At 41.2% G+C, this 20,925-nt stretch overlaps 1 protein-coding gene across 14 annotated transcripts in view; it reads left to right on the top strand.

The window, feature by feature from the left end:
- Positions 1-20,925, top strand: part of NCOA3 (nuclear receptor coactivator 3) — a 393,748-nt gene that overhangs the window by 19,821 nt on the left and 353,002 nt on the right. Inside the window, exon 1 of one of the 14 annotated variants that reach the window (XM_072110542.1) lies at positions 7,898-7,972. The exons of the other annotated variants lie outside the window; for them this stretch is intronic. The gene's annotated coding sequence lies outside the window, so the exon portion shown is untranslated. Of the gene's footprint in view, positions 1-7,897; positions 7,973-20,925 lie in introns of those variants that run through there. 14 annotated transcript variants of the gene reach the window in all.

Below are 20,925 nucleotides of genomic sequence, written 5' to 3'. Positions count from 1 at the left end.
TAAGTTTTCATATATTTTCAATATTTCACTAGTAGGCATTTGGTTGGGTTTCACACATTATATAACCTTAGGTAATCTGCTGCTCTACTCTTCCTATATATATGTCATAATTTGTGATGAGCGAGTATACTCGTCCGAGCTTGATGCTCGGTCGAGTATTAGCATACTCGGACCGGCTCGTTGCTCGGACGAGTATTTGCCCTGCTCGATAACGAGCATTTAATTAAAAAAAAGAAGTGAAGAACAATAAAAAAATACAATTAAAACATTTAATTTAATCGTTTAATTGAAGAAAAGAGTGAAATAACACAGTGCAGAATAGATTGCAGATGTTCGGGAACATCTGCGATCTGTTCCGGAGACACGCGTGCAGAACGGTGTTCTCCGCAATAGTATTTGAAGAACAATATGTATGTGTGAAGAACAACTTGTTTGGAAACCTCTGCAAGTTGTTCTCTACACATATTGTTCTTCAAATACTATTGTGGAGAACACCGTTCTGCACGCGTGTCTCCGGAACAGATCGCAGATGTTCCCGAACATCTGCAATCTGTTCTGCACTGTGTTATTTCACTGTGCTCGGTCAGTTTGTAATTTTACTGAAAAATGCTCGGGTCTCCCATTGATTTCAATGGGGCTCATTACTCGAAACGAGCACTCGAGCATTGGGAAATGTTCGGTTCGAGTAACGAGCACCCGAGCATTTTAGTGCTCGCTCATCTCTAGTCATAATTTAGTATGATTGGGGCACCTTCCTTTTCTTTCATTTTATTATTTCTTTACTCGCAAGTTTTGGTTTCATTTTCACGTTTTTGGGCTTTTCTGCAGCCCCTTGTAGTCATTGAGCCCTTATGGCTCCTTATTTCACCATCCTTTTTCTAGTGAACTTTAGTGGCATTCTTGTCCTTGCTCTTTATTTATAACTTTTGATACTGACATCTAAAACCACCCCTGCATTATATTCACCAGGATCCATTTATGCATTGGCAGTCTACCTTAGAACAAACATCTCGGACCATATTAAATCTTCTCCTCCTCAGAATCTGTGGTATATACCTACGAAGCGCCTCAAGTTGTCATCAGTTGCCTCCTTATTCATCACATCTGCGAATAGTCATTCTTCTGGACCATACTCCGTTTGAACTAGCGTTGCTTTACCGTCTGGACTCCTGCATCTGATTTCCTTTTACAGATTTTTTATGGACTTTTAATTGTTAGGAATTACATGCATATATATTTTGTTTCCTACCGGGTTCTCTTCCCTCTCCCCTTTGTGGTGGTTGATTACACCAAATGTGCAAGTGGGGTGGTGTTCCCTTTATTTAGGTGATTTCCTATGTATAGGATTGACAAGGAATATTGTTATTTACTAAACAGGTTTACGTATATGTTTACCACAACCGACTTGTGGTGGATGGCAGCGCCCCCCCACCCGATCGTCAGAATTATGGTCATACCACTCGCTCATATTTGTGCTTTCAATTTCATTTTTTATTTATTTTTTTGTTTTTTTGTACCTTCTATATACCTGGGTGTTCTTACAGACAATGTAATTAGATTAATAATCTGGTCACAGATATTCAGAGTACCGCATAACAGGGGAAGTCAATATATATAATGGATGGCTATACCGTCTTTGTACCTGTGTCCTTCATGAACTTATAGCATTACGTCGGCAAAATTTATTTTGTTCACCTTGTGATAAGACGTTGGTATTTGTCGCCACAGCGCATTTATTTCTTTGACACTGTCTGCTCTATATTGCGATTGTTACTTAAATACAGCGATTTATTTCTTATAATAGTGCTCTTACCGTAATCCGCCGTATGCGCAGCACCATACGACCAGTATTTAAACAGTATGCTTATTTCCTGTTTGTCTGATCGCCTGGTTACCGTCGTCATGTGTGATACCCCGGCCGGGGATGCGCATGCGCAGTGAATCTTGTCTTTTCAACTCAATACACCTACTTCCGGCACTTGGAAACTGCAGGTGTACTCAGCTACGTGCGGTCAGATGTCATCGTGTGGGAGGGGGGGGGGGAAATCGCTGCTATTTAAAGGTGTCGGTTTTTGTTTGGGCTGTTCACCCCTGAGGAAGTCGTCTAAGACGACGATGCGCGTGGGGAGCTCATTACCCCTGCATTTCCTTACTGCCTGATTGCCAGCCTTCTGAGAGCACCTTAGTTACTAACCTGGGTATTATTTGCACATTGCACGCACTTGCATGTTTCTTTAGTTCTTTTGATATTTGACTCCTGCTTTGGCTGCTTACAGGATTCATGAATTTTTAGGGATGCACTGTTACTATTTATTGATATTTTTGATTTGTTGAGACTTTGCATTCCTCCATATATTTTGGTTGGTAGGTTTTCAGTCCACCACAGGGGGGCTTAGAAGGGGTCTTCATTGGGTCGACCTGCACCTTGGTCACCAGTTGATATGTATGTGTATTACATGTTTTAAATTGTGTGTCATATATGTATCTTGTTTGGTAATGAATAAAGTTTACAATGCTTCCTGCATATAGTGTCTGCTGAGCTAATTTTGGTGCACACTTTCCCCTTTTTGTTGTGTAATACAATAAATGGGTTGCATCCAAGGCCGGTGTAGTTATTTGGTAGCCACTGGAGTACGGATGCCGGGGTGGGGTATTTAACCTCTGCTTCCTGTCCCTACAGAAGTCAAGGGTCATCCTCCAGTTGGGGCTGTCATGGTGGACTAATGGAAACCGAATTAACGGTGAGAATAATTCTCCTTTTCATTAGCATGTGCTGTGTGACTAGGCAGTTGCCTATTGGGAGGGGATGGAAAGGAGCAGTCCCCCCACCCACCCTTGGGATTCAGCTTCTCCATGTGACCTTTTCAAATATATGAAAACACCCATCACTTGGCTTAGCGACGCCCCCTGCTCCTCTACAGCCGATCCAGATTTGTGGTGAGTTATTCATATATTTGAAAAGGTCACATGTTTCCCAAGGGTGGGGGGAACTGCTCCTTTCCAGCCACTCCCAATTGGCAACTGCCTAGTCACACAGCAGATGCTAATGAAAGGTACAATATAACATATCTTTTTTTCGGTAAAACCTATCTTTTATGCAAAAACACTTTGGCAGTGTATGTACTCTCTGTGCTCTGTGGGGACTGGGGGATTGCTAAAAATGGGTCTCCTGGTTACAGGTTCCCTTTAAGACGTGTTTTTTTTTTTTATTTATTTATTTTTTAACAGCCATCTAAGAGTTGGTGAAATAGCAGCTTTGTCTCATAAACATCCATATTGTAGAATCTTGCATGACCAGATCCGGGGTTCTTGCCTGAAGTAGTATCCGATTTTCATAGTTCTCAGGACATTACCCTTCCATCATTCTGCAGTAACCCCAAGACCAGAGAAGGAAAGATCTTTTCATTGTCTTGACGTTAGAAGGAGTATTATACAATATTTGGGTGCTACTTCTATGTGGAGGAAATCGGATAGCTTTTGTTTTTTTTTTCAGGAAAGATTAAGGGGATTAAAGCATCCTCCACAGCCATCGCTTGATGGACTAGTCACTATTCAGATGGCCTATGAGATTTTGGAAGTTCCTGTCCCGGATGGCATCCATGCTCATTCAACTAGATCGTTAGCTACATCATGGGCTGGGTGTAGGGATGCTACGCTGGAGCAAATTAGCCAGGCTGCCACCTGGTCCACCCCTAACTTTCCTTAAACACTATAGGGTTAATGTGATGGGTTCCTCTTCTCTTTCTTTTGGAAGGAAGGTCTTATCCTCTATTATCCCCCTTCTCCCAATTGTCTCGTTTATTTCTCTAATTCTCTGGTGGTGCCGTCGTGATGAAGGGGAAAACGATGAATTACTCTTACCGGTTATGTGTATGTGAATATATACTGAATAAATATGTGTATATGGTTACAGAGATTTTCTTGGAAGAGCCATTTAGTTAGTAGACAGAACCAAACGGAGGAGGAGTAGGAGGAGCCTCTTTTTTTTTTTTTTTTTTTTTTTTTTTTTTGCTCACGTTTCCTGTCCTTAGAGGGCGGATCCCTATCTCTGTGGTGGTGCCGTCGTGACTTGAGGAAAAAACATTACCGGTAAGAGTAATTCATCGTTTTCTTTAGAGATGGCCATGGTTAACAGAAGAGAAATAATGATGCTCAGCACCAGTGTCCAGTGGTGTGATTCTTACTTAATCATCTCCAGCCCTGTCCTCATCAACACCCACACCTGTGGTAATGGAGCAATCTCTGAAACTATGTTAGCTGTTCCTAGGCAAATATTGACTTTGCAATTAATTGCTGAAATTATTTAAAGACCCAGTGCTAGAGGTAATGTAGTTGTGGTATATTAACTGCCAGAGAAGATGTCTGTGCGAGAAGGTGGCGATGGCTATGCTGAGACCTAGTATAGTGGCCACTTGTTCCGCTAGAGCGATGTCTTATGTGGCTGGACCAATTGGGGGGGCATCGTTCCGCAGGAACACCAAGATATTATTGCATCCTTACCTTTAAAAAAAAGTCAGACCTTATAAAGTTGTCAACAAGATGGACTTGGATGCACACCTGGTCAGGGGACACTGCTTCCAATAGCAAGCTGATGGGGAATGGGATCATATATTCGGGTCAAACTTGGATGATATTCTTAAAGGCTTCTGAGAGGAAGAAGCGATTTTCCTCACAGAAATGTTATAACCAAATGAAGTATTTTCTTGATCACAGGAAGGTTTGTACTGATACCAGTAAAAAAAAGACAATTCATAAAGATACCAGCAATATGAAAACAGAAATAAGAATATCATCTTCAACAAGCCATCCACCAGGAAGCAGAATCTACAATGTCTCCAGTCTTCAAGTGGGGGAGGGGCAGACTGATGAAGTTTCTCCAGGTTTGGCAGAAGATAAAATCATCCCTTTGGATACTTGATCTCATCAGTCAGGGTTACTGGTTAGAATTTTCAACCCGGACCCCTCAAGACAGATTCTGCTTGGTACAGCTACCCCTAGAAGAACGTCAATTTTTGGTAAAAGAAATTTCATCCCTGCTGTGAACAATGTATTGTCCAGAGTTCCCAAAGAACAGGAAAAGACGGGATTATCTAATGTTCTTGAGAAAAAAATGAACAGGATCTTCAGGTCCATAATAAATTTGAAACATCTGAACCAATATCTACTGTACAAGAGGTTCAAGATGGAAACCATAAAATACACTTTTTGCTTCTTGGACAAAGATGCATTCTTGGAGACTGTGGATCTGCAATATTCATACTATCACATTCCAATCCTCATAAACTAGCAGACATTTCAAAGGTTTGCAGTCTGCATAGAGGGAATAGTTGAGCAGGGTACTTCCTTTTGGCCTGAAAACATTCTCTTCGGGCTCGCTGGTGAATCTAGAAAAACCACATCTCTGCCCACCATAACAAAAGTGTTTCCTGGGGGGTGGGGGTTACTAGACACCCACAACCAAATGTTCTACTTGCTACAGGAGAAAGTAATCTCCCTCCCAAAAAGATTTGTGCCTTCGGGAAGAAAAGCGCTCCTTTTATTAGAGAAGTGATGAAGTAAATCGCTTTTGACATCCACGATACCTTCAGTGTTATGGGCTCAGACACACACGAGACCCCCTACAGGCATTCCTTCTGTCAGTTTGGATCAAGAATGTTGGGGTTCTGGAAAAAGGCTACCACAGAAGATAAAAGAAATGCCTAAACTGGTGGTTCATAAAGAAAAACTGTTTTCTAGAAATCCTCTTCACAAGTGGTCACTACAACAGATTAGGAAGGTTGGGATGCTCACACCTCAACGTCGACAGCTCAAGGAGTCTATTAGGCAGAAGAGAACATATTGATTTTTTTTTTCCCTTATAAATCCCCAATAAATCACCTTTTTGCGTCCAGGAAGATTCGGAAAGTTCCAATGTTTTTCTCTATGCGTCAGGACAACCCCAAGGGGGTGGGTACTCTCTCCCAGACAAAGCCTTCCTCCGTTTTGCCATCTCAAGAGTAGTGCAGAAGATAATACGGTCTCAAGCCAAGGTAATCTTAACTTGAAAAGTGTATGGTTCCCTCTCTTCCTCCAGATGTCAGAAGGTCCTGGTTCGGGGAAAGAGTCCAAAATTCTCCTGCTAACTCCAGTCTATCACCCAGATATTCTACATCTAATGTTAACTGCCTGCAGCACATTTTAGGAAAAGGACTTTTAGAGCCAGTGATCTCTGCTTTTGCTCCAGAGTAGGAAGAAAATAACATCAAGAATCTTATTTATGGGTTTGGAAGACTTTTTTGGGATTTCTTAAGGATCAGAGCACCTTCTCTCCAGAGAACACGCCAAACATCTGTAAGATTCTAGACTTTCTTCAAAAGAGTTTGGAAAAGGGTGTCGGAAATAGCACCCTTAAAGTAAAAGTCTGCTATTTGCTTTATAGTTTAATAGTACATCTGAGTTGTTGACCCTGATATAGAACGAACCAGTGACTAAGTAGATCAATGTTGCACTGCTTTCCTCTTAGAAAAATATTGTTGGGGTTGTTATAATCATTGGCTATAACACTTTGCTGTTTTTTACGAGGAAAGGTCATTTCTTTATTGGGGTAAGCGAAACTGCGACAGTTGATCTACATGTATTGTAATAAGTCTTACAAACTGCTTTATTATTTATTTAATCTGTCTATATCACTACATGGTGATTAAACTGATTTTGTTTTATTATACTATTCGTGCTTTTCTTTGCCCCCTGCAATGAATTGTGGTTTTTGTTAAGTGTGTTTTGATTCTGTCCAATTTATGCTTGAACCACTGAATACATGCCCAATACGCAAACTTTATGAGCAGGTTGGAAATTTATTGATTGTGCCACTGTACTACTAAGAACCAGAATTAATTGCATTATTAGATTGATTTACTGTGTGCACAGTTCTGGGGTATTGTTTTTTTAGTCAGAAGCTTTGGATGTTGGTTGGTATTCCATCGATCACCCATACTATCCTAAATTGAGTTCTATTAGACACTGTAAAGGCTTGTCTTTTAGGTCTCTTTTTGTATATTCTTAGGAACCATTATAGAAAGGAAGTCAGGCGGGGGGCAAAGATAAGATCTGGAAAGCCTCAACGGCCAAGACCAGACAGAAGAAGGCTCTAGACTTTTGCCATTGCAGAATGAGGATCCCCCAGGTGAATTAAAGGAAACATTGGCAGAAATTCTTTTGGCTGTCAAAGAAACAAATTTTTCTATGGCCAGTTTAGATTCATCTACTTTTGTCTTAAATACCCAATTGGGATCTATACAGGGTGACTTAATGGTATTCTGGGATGAAATGAACAAAATATAGGAAAAAACAAAGGGGATGGAAAGTACCTGTAGAGATATGGAGAAGGAAAATAAATATTAGAAAGATAATGGATACAACCAAAAAAAAACAGATAAGATTACAAGACAAGCTTACCGACCTTGAGGATAGGTCGAGGCGATCTAATATTAGAACTTTGGGTCTCCCGTAAGGGGAAGCTGATAAGGAAATGTTTAGTAGAATTACAAAATGGCTGCAGGATACTTTTTGTCAGGAAGGTTTTTCAAATTGGGGGATGGGAACCGCTCTTAGGATCCCCTTTAAGAAGCGCCCACCGGGTTCTCTCCCGAGAGCCATTTTGGCAAAATTGATATGCTCCCAAGACCGGGATTTTTCATGAAATGAAAGATTCGATCTTTGACGGGGCCAAAATCGCTATATACCCGGATTACTCTAGAGAAACTTAACAACAAAGAGCTAGTTTCAAAGGGGTTAAGATAAGGTTACTTGAAGGAAGCATTAAATATGCACTTTTACAGGTGCCTCCTCACGCTCCATAGGATCTACCCTGGAGTCTCGGAGCTCTGCTGGAGGTGCGGTGCGGAGGTGGGATCCATTCTTCACATATGGTGGAGCTGCTCGATAATACAGGACTTCTGGCGGATGGTGTTAGACACCTATAGCAGAGTGTCTGGTAAGACTATACAATTTAGCCCACAGGTCGCCCTCCTTTCCGTGCTACTGGGCACCATCTCCTCCATCAAAAAAGGACTCGCCAATTTCTCACGGCGGCAAGGACCGTGATCCCTCCACACTGGAAGAGCCCTCATCCACCCACGGTTGTAGAGTGGATACAGGAGCTTCGCTACATACGGAGGATGGAGGAGCTGGTGGCCGAGGACATGCCTGACCCAAGTAAGACAACCACTGTGTGGATCCCTTGGGAGGAATTCCAGCTAACCCCGGCCTTTCAGGATCTCTCTGCTTAGTATAATAAGGTCTCTACTTGAATTTGTAACCTTTTAGGACCCTTGCATTGCAAATGGGCAATACGCTTGTAGTGTGCAGCCAAAACATGACACAGAAGTCATCCCGGACCCCTCCCCCTCTCCCCGCCCAGTTATCCCCTTCTCGTCTATGTCTTGTACTGTCTACCCCCTGTTCGTATTTTTTGTCTTGTTCTATCATTAAAAAGGATGGGCGGACCCCCGCAGCCGGTACTTTACGATCTCTACCTCAATATAATTTCACAGTCTGCTGCCACGTCATTAATAAATGTTGTTTGAACATAAATATGCACTTTTTGTTTCCAGCTAAATTGCATATTTACCTGGAGAAAATATGGTTCTTTAATTCCTCAATGGATGCAGCTAATTGGCTGGATCAACAGGGATTATAGCAGAGTGGCGTTAGTGACATTGTCCTGAGGCGGGTATTAATTTATGTAAACTGTTAAAATTATATAAGGTAAGATAGGTGGAGGTGAGGGTGGCACCAGGAGGTGTAGGAGACCTGTTGAAAAAGTGGAAGAGACGGGTCAATGAGTAGTTGGGGGAATAATATGGAAACCAGAATTTTAAACTTGAATATCAGAGTGATTAGTGACCGAACAATACGCTTTCAAATGTTTGATTATAATTAGTAAACATCTCCCAGCCATTATCTGTCTTCTTGAGACTCACCTGGTACCAGAAAATGTGTACCGATTGAAGAGAAACTTTGGTACCACTTTTCGAGAGGAGTATCAGTAATAATTGAGATATCGATTTTGAGGTGTAGAAATCCTGGGTGGATAAAGGTGGCAATTTTTTTTTTTTGTATGGAATATTAAAGGGCCTTGAAGTTATCCTCGCTTTTGTCTACTTACCTCCTGCTTCACTAGAAGTGATTTATTCCCGTTTGGAATTTGTAGAATGCAGGGAGCAGTGCCCCTTATTAATAACTGGGGACTTCAATATGGTAATGGATAAAGCAAGAGACAGATTTATGGTAAATTGCCCCAGACAATGGTTCAGGGAAATATTGTGAAGAGGAAATTAGCTCGGCTCTGTGGGGAACTAGCCTGGATACATTTTTGGAGGAAGTTGTATGGTAATCGAAAAGCCTTCTCTTGTGTGAGTCGTACTTATCAGACATTATCGCGTATTGACTTAAGTCTGTCTAACTTTGCCGCCTTTAACCAGATTTGTAAAATGGTATATGAAAATATTACAATCTCTGACCATGCACCAGTTATGATTATTTTGAAATAAGGAATCCAAAATCAAGTTAAATCCTTATTGGATATGTATTCTTAAAGCTCAGTTTGATATTAAACAGGGAGTGCAACAGTTTTGGGAGCTAAATATAGGCTCAACAAACAAAGGCTCAGTATGGGACACCCTAAAACTCCATTTAGGTAGTATGTATAGGAGGTAAATTAAGCAAGCAAATAAATTAAGATTCATACTTCGTGTTGACAGCACACAGGAGTATAATCCTCAACTATGCCATGGAAATACTACACTAGCACACTGCTTGCTCAATGAACCCAACTAAACACATACTGCATTTCATTTATGGCGATGACAAAGTGTAAACACGGAAAAGGGTGTGGGGTGAAAAGGGGAGAGGGTAGGGTAACACTTGCCCGAAGCTTTATTGAAAGACCGACACAGAAGGGGGGAAAAATAAGGAAGGGAACCTGCCAAAAGTCCACTTCCTGGTTTGGCCCATGTGCATAATGTATGCATGACCCACAATCCCCTGCAGAAGTCCAAATCAAGTGAAGAGTGAGTGTTTTCTGGTGTTTGCCAGATAAATTCAGCCTGTGTTTCCTAACACTCCTAATCTAAGCAAAGTCCGGCGTCTTGTACAAAAGTCCTGAACTTGTGCAAAGTGTAGATGTCTTGTAAAGTCCGAAAAAAGCGGCTGCAGCTGGGACTTTCCCTGAGGGACGCGGTGAGCGCCCGGGGAGGCGAACCCAGCTCACAGCAGGGGGCCAAATCCAGTTTAGGGGGTAATTGTGCCTCATCACGTGTCTGTTTTTCAATGTAAGTTGAACTATTACAGCATATGTTGGGTATAAAGAGTAATTGGGACTGGACCCTGGCAACCCCCGGAAGAAGCCGTACAGGCGAAACCCAGGGTCAGGCGAGAATGTGTAGCTCGTGTCCCATGAGTTTTTTTTTTTTTTTTTTTTTTTTTTTTTTTTTCATGCACATTTTTATTGCTCTTTTGGGAGTATGGTTGTGTTTTTTTTTTAATCTAAATAAATCCTGAGTATTAAACTGTTCTACGCAATCTGCGGGTGAATTTCTTCTAGCAATCCACCGCAACATATGGTGCAAACTGAGGTCACAGGAGAAGCAAGAGAATCAGGAACTCCAGTCAGAACTTATTTTCTATGTTATACAATTTGGGTTTACTGGATCAACCCTTGACTGTTTGTAGCTCAGCGACAGGTGTGCAGTACAAAGCTGCTGTTGAGCAAAAAAAAAGTACAGCAAAGTATCCCCTGAGCTGCTCTGTCAGATACCAGTGGGTAAGCCTAAAAGGCTTTAGTATTTTTACTCTTTCCTGCATAGTGACGTATCGGTAAATAAACGGTCTCCACTTCTTAAACGGTTGACCTGCTAACTTGGACTTATGGTGCTCCGCGTCCAATCACTCTATCGTTGGTGGCTGGTTTAGGATGGTGGGAGGTTAAAGGCGGATCTCGCCATATGTATTTCGACGTGGGTATCTTTCCATACCTGATTCACAACTGCTTTGCATAAGACTTGGTGATTCCTCGCCCCACCCTAGCTTTGTCACCCAGCCCGAAAATGGCAAATTTTTTTTTTTTTTTTTTTTTTTTTTTTTTTTTCTCTCTCCTTTGTGGCACCAGGTACAGAATTGAGATCCCTCTCACCTGTCTTTACATTAACAGCATATTGTCGAATTGGTTTTGGCTCCCTTCCAGCTCAATGTCCCTTTCAACATCTATACAAAAATACTTAATCTGTGCAAATTGAGGAAAAACTGATGTCCCCAGTGGTTAGGTCGCTGTGGTAGAAATAGAAAATTTCGCTTTTGTCAGGTTGACCTTAAATCCTAAAAAGCCTCAACTCAAATATTTGCATCACCCCCAGTAGATGGTTCAGTTGGGATGTGGATACCAGCTGGGACTTTTTGCAAAATACAAAAACTATTTAGAGCTCTAATCTGGGGTAGAAAGTCAACCAGAATTAGGCTGGTAATTCTGCAAAGGGCTCTAGACCAGGGAGGGTTGGCGGTTCCAAACCTGTGGCTGTATTTCTTAGCCTTTCAGGTGTTGGAGCTGGGCTGCTATCTCTGAAAAACTGCTAAAGTATCATAAAGTGGAGGTTTACCACCTCCATCTGCTGGAACTGGGGTCACAGGGCAGACCACCTGACTGCATCCATACTGTTATATTGCTATGCAAACTATGGCCCACACCTAAAAATATGCTTAAAGGAAACCTACCACTTGTAGTGGCAGGTTTCCGATGGCAATACCGAGCACCAGCTCAGGGTGAGCTGGTGTCGGAGCTTATTTTAGTTAGTGTTTTAAACCGCGGTATCGCGGTTTAAAACACTTTTTAAACTTTATAGCCGGCGCAGGCAGGTACGCGCTCGGTGCTTACCGTGCACGCGGCTACATAGGAAGTGAATGAGAGCCGCGTGCACGGTAAGCGCCGAGCGCGTACCTGCCTGCGCCGGCTATAAAGTTTAAAAAGTGTTTTAAACCGCGATACCGCGGTTTAAAACACTAACTAAAATAAGCTCCGACACCAGCTCACCCTGAGCTGGTGCTCGGTATTGCCATCGGAAACCTGCCACTACAAGTGGTAGGTTTCCTTTAACACATGATTCACACCATTATGGCACAATCCCGGGCTACAAGAGATGGCACACCTAGAGGGGTTTCAGAGATGGGAGGCAAGAGATATATGGGTTACACCAATTATGCACAGAAGTAACCCTTAAAAGCTTTGCGCATTTGAGAAGAATTCTACTTCACACTTCTACCAATATATGCAACTAAGACGCGCCCTGGAGGCCCAGAGTAGGGCTGGACCCATCAATGTTGTAACACATGAACTGATAGACGACCTTCTGGTTATGGATGGTATGAAGGGGTATATCTCTAAAGTATACAGTATGCTCTTAGATGCTCAGCCCATGAAATATCCCTTGACTGCGCAGGAGAGATGGAAGGAGGAAATAGGGACCCTGACAGACGAACAATGGGCTTAGGCACTGTCTATTGTCCTCTCACTGTCAGTGTGAAGCCCATCGTTTATCTCAATTATACCTATTGCATACTGTTTCACACCCCTCATTGGTTACATAGTTGGCCTGCGTGAAGAAGACTCCTGGCCAAGGTGCTGTATGGAAGGTGCCCATGTACTGCATATGCTATGGAAATGCCAAAAGCCGAGGAAGGTTCTGGAAAGGTATACTAGACCTACTTTCTATAGTTTGTGGAGTGATGCTGACTGCAACCCCAGTGGTTTGTCTGTTAGGTCAGGATAATTTAGTAGATGGGGTAACTATTGGAATTGGTAGAATGCTATATCAGGCTAGGAAGCTCATTGCTGTGTACTGGCTTTGCCCTGTTGCACCAGGGCTAGAGGTGTATGTTAATAAACTTAACATTATACAGTTAGAAAAAGTGTTTGTTGTAATGCATAATTTAAATGGATATGGGGTCCATGGCTGGTTTGCCTATATAATTGAGATGCTATACCTTTTCGGCTTTTGTGTAATACATTTATGTTGGAGTGATTTTGTTAAATACTGTATTTTTTGCTGTCACTTATGCAAGATCCAGTTATGTATCCTCGTCACATTTGGGATCCATTTTTATCAGGGGGCCCACTATGCTGGGCATTTTGGAGGGGCTGCTGTGGACATAATTCATGTGGGGAGACTACTAGACTACTATTTTATTAGAGTAGTGGCTGCTATGTGTGGTCCATAATATATGGTTCCCCTGTTAAATTAATTCATTAAAATAATTATCTATTTAATGTCCCTTCCATTTTTTTTTAAATATAAATTTCCCCTACTAAAAATGTGTAAAATAACAATGATGCATGATCGATTGTTTTATACAAAATGTACTACCATATATACTCGAGTATAAGCCGACCCAAGTATAAGCTGAGACCCCTAATTTTACCATCAAAACTGGGAAAACCTATTGACTCGAGTATAAGCCGAGTGTGGGAAATGCATTGGTCACAGCCCCTCCCCCAGTATATAGCCAGCCTGCCCCCTGTAGTATACAGCCTGCTCCCTGCAGTATACAGCCAGCCCAGCCTGCCCCCAGTAGTATACAGCCTGCCCAGAATTAAAAAAAAAAAAAAAAAAAAAAAACTTATATACTCACCCTCCGGTGGTCCCGATGTGCAGCGCTGCTCCCCCGATGCTCGTCTCGTCTTCTGGCTTCCCCGCTCCTCTTAAGTCACGATCTTACAGAAGACAGAAGGGGAGCCGGGAAGCCAGAAGACGAGCCGTGCGGACATTGGGGCCACCGGAGGGAGAGTATATAAGTTTATTATTTCTTAAGCCCATTGACTTAAGTATTGACTCGCGTATAAGCCGAGGGGAGGTTTTTCAGCACATTTTTTTGTGCTGAAAAACTCGGCTTATACACGAGTATATACGGTAATACCGTTTTATACCATGTCCTAATTATTATTATACATATAATCCTTTCCAAATTATTGAGCATATAGCATCCCTTATCTCCAGCTCCTTTTTATTGTATTGGTGTCCTCAGGATTCCAATACAATTAAAACTTGCAATACAGCAGGGATCAATAGGTTACTGCTTAAATTGCCATGTTGGCACTTTGCGACATAAAACTTGGGTTTGGTTGTAGTTTGGGCATTCTGTATCTAAAAGGTTCGCCATCACTGCTCTAATATAATCAGAGACCCCTAATTTTAACACAAAAAAATGAAAAAATGTATTGACCCATAGAGTATAAGGCAAGGGAGCGAAATGCATTGGTCACAGCCTACACCCAGTATATACCGCACCACCCCTTTGCCAATAAAAAAAAAATGTACTCCCCTCACCGCATCCTGCCGCTGGTGCCATGGGATGGGGAGAGATGCATGGCCACGCGATGACGTCATGACATGGCCGCGCATCTCATTTACAGTGCGCCGGAAAGCAACCGGGCTTATCGCACTGACCTCTTCGGCTGCATCGAGTACTGTTGCAGCCACTGGCAGGGGCCTCCGATGGATCCGAAAAGAGGCCCCTCCCATGGTGCCAGCTGTCGGGGCCCACCTGGGGATTCAGCCAGAAAACTCTAAACCGTACGATGATCACGCTTAAGTTTTTGTGAAATGTTTAATGTTTTCTTTGTTTATGTATTCAAACTTTCACACAAACACAATTCTTCTGCATTCAAGCTTTCATACTTTGGGCAGTATACAGAGACTGTCCCTTGTAATTGGAAGTCCTGAAGCATGTGATCAGTGAAACGCAAGTATGACCGCGGCATGTAAAGGTCATCTCCCTATGGATCGGTTCCCCCTTGCTGCTTACCGCATCCACTTCTGAGCAGCCCCGAGGTCTGCCAAGTGCCCCGGGGCTGCCTGATGTTCTTAGCAGTCAGACCCCTACCAACAAAAACAAAAAAAAGTGCAGGGGACTTGTAATACCAATTGATATGCTCCCATAACGTGCAACACTCCCCCGGAAGTGACGTGTCACCTGGGGCATGCGCACTGGTCCCATCACCGGTTCCCCGGCAAGACAATGGGAGACGCGTTGCCCAATGAGGTAAGACGGCGTAAACATGTGGGGAGGAGTCACAGCTTTCAAGGTGCCAATTATGATGGTAATTAGGTGCTCCACAGCAGACCCAAAGCAGTGGTAGTCACAAGCTCGTATTTGAGAGTGAAAGCTTCCCTCTCGCCATGTCCTAAGAATTGGATGCATATTGAATTAGTCTCCTGACCAAACTTTTTGTCTTACTTTGACTGCATGGGATACCCTATTTTGGCTGCTATACCTGTATGAAGCCCCTGATGATTACCTGCAGAAGGATGAAATGCGTAGGGCGAGGATAGAGCACTCAATAGGGTCAGAAATGGGACTGCCCTTGTAAGGGCAGGAGCCAAAAATTCTGGGGGCCAGGTTGCAATAGGGTGTGATTGGGGTCTCTCTTCATCAGCGTGACCTGCTTCATCCTGTTGTATGAGGTTGGACTTCTATCTTCTCAGTCATTGGTACTTGGTTGAAAGATCCTGGCGCAAACACACAATGTTTTCAGAGGTATGTGTTTTTTTTTTTTTTGTTTTTTTTTTAAGAACTAGGGAACCAATAGAATATGTTTGTAGTATAAGTGTGGCTAGAGCTGGTCCATTGTAATTCCTCTTGTCACCGCTTTGAGAGGTATTGCTAGGGAGTTACTTTTATTAATTGAATTTCTGTGACACATTTGTGTCTTCTGGTGGAGCACTATTTTAGTTATAATTTTAGAATAAAAGTACGTTTTTATATACTAATTTCACTAATGCTGCAATTGCACCCAAATTCTGAGCCTCATAACATTCTAGTAAAATATGTGGAATCTTAACCCCTTAACGCTGAAGCCACTTTTCACCTTCCTGCCACGGCCCATTTTTTCAAATCTGCCCTGTGTCACTATAAGTGGTTATAACTTCGGAACGCTTTAACATATCGAAGTGATTTTAATATTGTTTTCTCGTGACACATTGTACTTCAGGTTAGTTGAAAAATTTTGGTGGTATGTTTTGCATTTATTTATGAGAAAATCAGATATTTGGTGAAAATTTGGAAAAATTCTTGATTTTCGAACTTCAAAATGTTCTACTTTTTCCATACATAGTCATAACCGCAAAAAAACGTAATAACTAACATTCACTAAATATCTAATTTATGTGGACATGGTTTTTTATGCATACTGTTATTTTTGTAGGATGTTATGGGCCTTTGAACGTTAGGTGCGATTTTTCACATTTTCATAAAAAACGCAAAATCCTGCTATTGCGGGACCTGCTCAGGTTTCAAGTCACTTTGAGAGGCCTAAATAAAAGAAAACCCCATTATAGAAGCTACACCCCTCAACGTACGTAAAACAGTTTTTATAATGTTTGTTAACCCTTTAATTGTTTTACAGGGGTTAAAACAAAATCGGATGCAATTTTGAAAGTAAAATTTTTTTGGCTAAATTAATGTGTTTTTCAAAAAATGTACAAATTCTCAGTAGATAAAATACCAAATCGCTCCACAAAATTTGATACCCAATCTCTTCCGTGTATAATAATACCCCATATGTGGTGGTAACCTGCTGTATGGGCACTCGCCAGGGCATCGAAGGGAAGCTGTGCCATTTAGAGCAGATTATGCATTGTCACATTCTATTGGCTATACAATCTTTATTTTTTTGGCAATTTGGACATATAAGGGCTTATTTTTTGCGACATGAGATGCACTTTACAAATACTTTATTTTAGTGGGTCATTAGCTTATTGATGAGATTTTATTAAGTCTTGAATGTATGAGTGAAAAGAAAATTGTCAATTTTGGTTTACTTTCTTTTGGTATTTTTGGGGGGTCGTATACCGTACACTAACAGTATTATATTATCTTCATTCTATAGGTCATTACGATTACGGTGATACCTCATTTATATAGTTTTTCATTTATTTTTACAATTTTACTGGATAAAAACTAATATACAGGAAATCTCATTTGTTTTTGCATCACCATCTTTTTGGAGACGTAACTTTTAATATTTTTTGGTTGACAGTGCTAGTTTAGGACTTATTTTTTACATGTTGAGTTGTTCTTTTCAGTGGTACCATTTCTGCGCACATAACTTTTTTGATCACTTTTTAGAACGTTTTTGTGTAGAGATTTTATGAAAAATGTACATTTTTGGTGTGTTTTTCGCATTTTGTTTTTACGGCGTTCACCGAGCGGGTCCAATAATGTTTCTGAGTTGTTATTGTACGGACGCGGCGATACCAAATATGTGGGGGTTTTTTTTGGCGATTTTGTGGTTTTTTTCACTTTATTGCATGTGTATAGGGAATATTTGTGTTTAGGGGACTTTAAAGGAAACCTACCATTTCAAATGGTAGGTTTAAGCTGTAAACACCGAGCACCAGCTCAGGATGAGCTGGTGCCGGTGCTTAGTTTCGTTAGTGTTAAAACCGCGGTATCGCGGTTTTAACACTTTTTAAACTTTATAGCATAAACTGCTTCGGCGCGGCGTGCAGCGCCGAAGCGGCTTCTGCTATAAAGTTTAAAAAGTATTAAAACCGCGATACCGCGGTTTTAACACTAACGAAAATAAGCACCGGCACCAGCTCATCCTCGGTGTTTACAGCTTAAACCTACCATTTGAAATGGTAGGTTTCCTTTAACTTTCATTAATTCTTTTTATTAAAAAATGATTTTATGTAGTGTTTTTAACATTTTTTTTTATTAACTTTTACAGGTTAGCTTGAACAAGTGATCCACTGATCACTTGTTCAAGCTCTTCTTCACATTACACAGTGTAATACAGATGTATTACACTGTGTAATGTAACACAATGAGCATGCTGCGCATGCTCAGTGTGTTACAGCCGGAGGAGGATCGTGCAGTCCCGGGGCTGCGATCGGAGCAGCGGACCCCCCCCCCCCCCCGTAAGTGCCGCGGGGGGGTCCGATTCTTCTAAAATGCCCCTTGCACGCCGCGGTCAGCGCGACTGCGGCGTGTCAGGGGTTAACACCCGCGATTGGAGAAATCTCCGATCGCGGGTGTTAGAGGCAGATGTTCGGCTATAATATATAGCTGACACCTGCAGCTTCTGGCGCCGGCTCCGTTCAGGAGCCGGTGCAAGAAGCATGACGTAATAGTACTGCATTTTGCGGGAACGCACCTCCCGCGATGCAGTACTATTACGTCAAATGACGGAAGGGGTTAAAAAACGAAGCCAACATAAAGCAGACATTTGGGAAATGTAAATTATGAATTTATTTGGGTAAAATGACTGCATCAAAAGTAGAGAATTTAGAACTTTGGCAAAAATTTGGAAAAATTCTTTATTTTCATATTTTGTTTTTATTCATAACTCAACACAAAATATATCATCCAAATTAGTTTTCTTGGGACACATTATACTTCAATCTCAAAATCCCCTGTATATCTTAGTGTTCCAAAGCTATAAGCCTATTTTGGCTTCTAGGATGCGGACCCATTTTTCCAATCAGCCCTGAGTCCTGAAGGGGTTTAAAAGGTTTTCCCGCTGCAGTCCTCTTAAAAAATGACGGCACATGGGTGCCGTCATCTTGCCGAGGATCGTTGCTCCCCGTGATGTCATCGAAGACCCGATTCAGCATTTTTACGTGTACAGAGCTTTGTGAGGGCTTATTTTGTGCGTAACAAATTTTACTTTCTCGTAACTTTTATTTTAACATGCCGTGTACTGGGAAGCTGGAAAAAAAAAATTACAAATGTGGAAAAATTGAAAGAAAACCCAAGTTCTTGTGGGCTCAGTTTTTCCGACTTTGACTGTGCGCTCCAAATAACACCTCTGCTTTATTCTTTGGTTCTGTACGATCGCGTTGATACCAAATTTATACAGGTTTTATTGCTTTTTTAATACATTTTCAAAAATTAAACGAATGTGTACAAAAAGGAAAATGTTGCCATCTTCTGACGCTAATAACTTTTTCATACCTCTGGGTACAGAGCTGTGTGATATGTCAATTTTTGCGAAATGAGACGACTTTTTCATTGCTTCTTTTTTGAGGTCTGTGCATTTCGACCATTTGGGCGCCATTTCCCGCTATGGAGGTCACCGCCGGCAATAATCGTTTTTATATTTTGATCGGGCATTTTGGGATGCGGTGATACCTAATGTGTTTGATTTTTACTGTTATGTTTTATATCAGTTCTAGGGAAATGGGGGTGATTTGAATTTTTTATATTTGAATTTTTTTTTTTTTTCTTTTCACTATTTCTTAGACCCTCTAGGGTACATTAACCCTAGATAGTCAGATCATACCTACCATGTACTGCAATGCTAACGCATTGCAGTACATGGCGTTTTTGCATGTGATTCGTTACAATGAGCCACTGGTTCATTGTAACGAATTGGCAATAACCATGCTGTCGTGGCAACCGATCGCCGTGGTTATTAGCGGTGGGGGTTTGCTGCAATATGCAACAACCCCCACCCTTGTATGAAGAGGGGAGTTAGGGCGCAGAGCGTTAAGGGGTTAAGTACCTTAGGGAGTCTGAAAAATAGTAAAAATAAAAGTTTTAAAAAAAAATTGTAAATAAAAGGAAATATTCAAATTGCCCCCCTTTCCCTAGAACTGATATAAATATAATTAAACAGTAAAAATCTTAAACAAATTGGGTATCGCCGCGTCCAAAAATGCTTGATCTATCAAAATATAAAACTGTTTTTTCATTGTGTTAAACCCCGTAACGGAAAATAGCACCTAAAGTCAAATGGCACATTTTTGCAATCTTTAAAAAATATATAAAATTCTTCTATAAAAAGTGATCAAAAGGCCTTACAGTACAAGACATGATAACATTGAAAACTTCATCAAAAGTGGCAAAAAAAAGAGAGAACCCCCCCCCCCCACAGCTCTGTACACCAAACTATAAAAAGTTATTAGCGCCAGATGGCAAAATCCAAAAATTTTATTTTTTGTACAGGAGGTTTTACATTTGCAAAAATTATCAAAACATTATAAAACCTATACAAATCTGGTATCCCTGTAATCGTACCGACCCAAAGAATAAAGTAGACATGTCATTTGGGGCATATAGTGAAATCTGTAAAATCCAAGCCCACAAGAATACAGCGCAAATGAGTTTTTCACTAATTTTACTGCATTTGGAATTTTTTTTCCTGCTTCCCAGTACACGACATGTGAAAAATAAAAAAGCTATAGTGTTTTTTTTTTTTTTTTTTTTTTTTGTAATTTTATAGTACTGAATATATAGTATGTATGTAGTATGAATACAATTTTTTTTGTGTGTGTTTACTTTAAGTCCCCCATGAGGTCATAAAAGACCCCTGGGGGACATTTTTAAATTTATTTATTTATTTTTATTTATTTTTTTTTTTTTTTACAAGTATTCCCCTGTAATTAAGAAATCTATAAGAGCCTCAGTTGCAGGGGAACTGAGCCGGCTCCGCTCTTCTATGCATTGCGCTCATGAGGCGTGATGCTGTGAGGAGCTGAGAAGGGAAAAGCGGTAACGAACTGCATCTCCCTTAACCCTAGTGTCTCCGGGTGTCCTCGATACCCAGAGACCGGGTCCTTTTTACGGTTTATTGCCTTGATGCAAAAGTGCTAGGTTATACTTGATGGAATTACTGTGGAAAGATCAAACAAAGACAAAGTAGTGTGTCACTGACCTAATTGGTTCAAAAAGACATGCAAGTTTTTATTAACATCCAACACTGAACACAGACATGAATATAAAATCAATTAAAATTGTACCAAAGTACATACAATTATCTACCATGTTATATGCACTATGATCGGTGCAAAAACAAGACACCTCCTGAATGGGTGACATCCACCCAAACCACCCCTCAACAATAAGGAAACCCGTAAAAAGTGCAAGTGCATCTGTCAAGCTGCCATAGAAGTAAGA

This window comes from Engystomops pustulosus, chromosome 6, assembly GCF_040894005.1.
Source record: "Engystomops pustulosus chromosome 6, aEngPut4.maternal, whole genome shotgun sequence".
NCBI classification, from domain to species: domain Eukaryota; kingdom Metazoa; phylum Chordata; class Amphibia; order Anura; family Leptodactylidae; genus Engystomops; species Engystomops pustulosus.
This window is presented reverse-complemented; position numbering and strand designations above follow the sequence as displayed.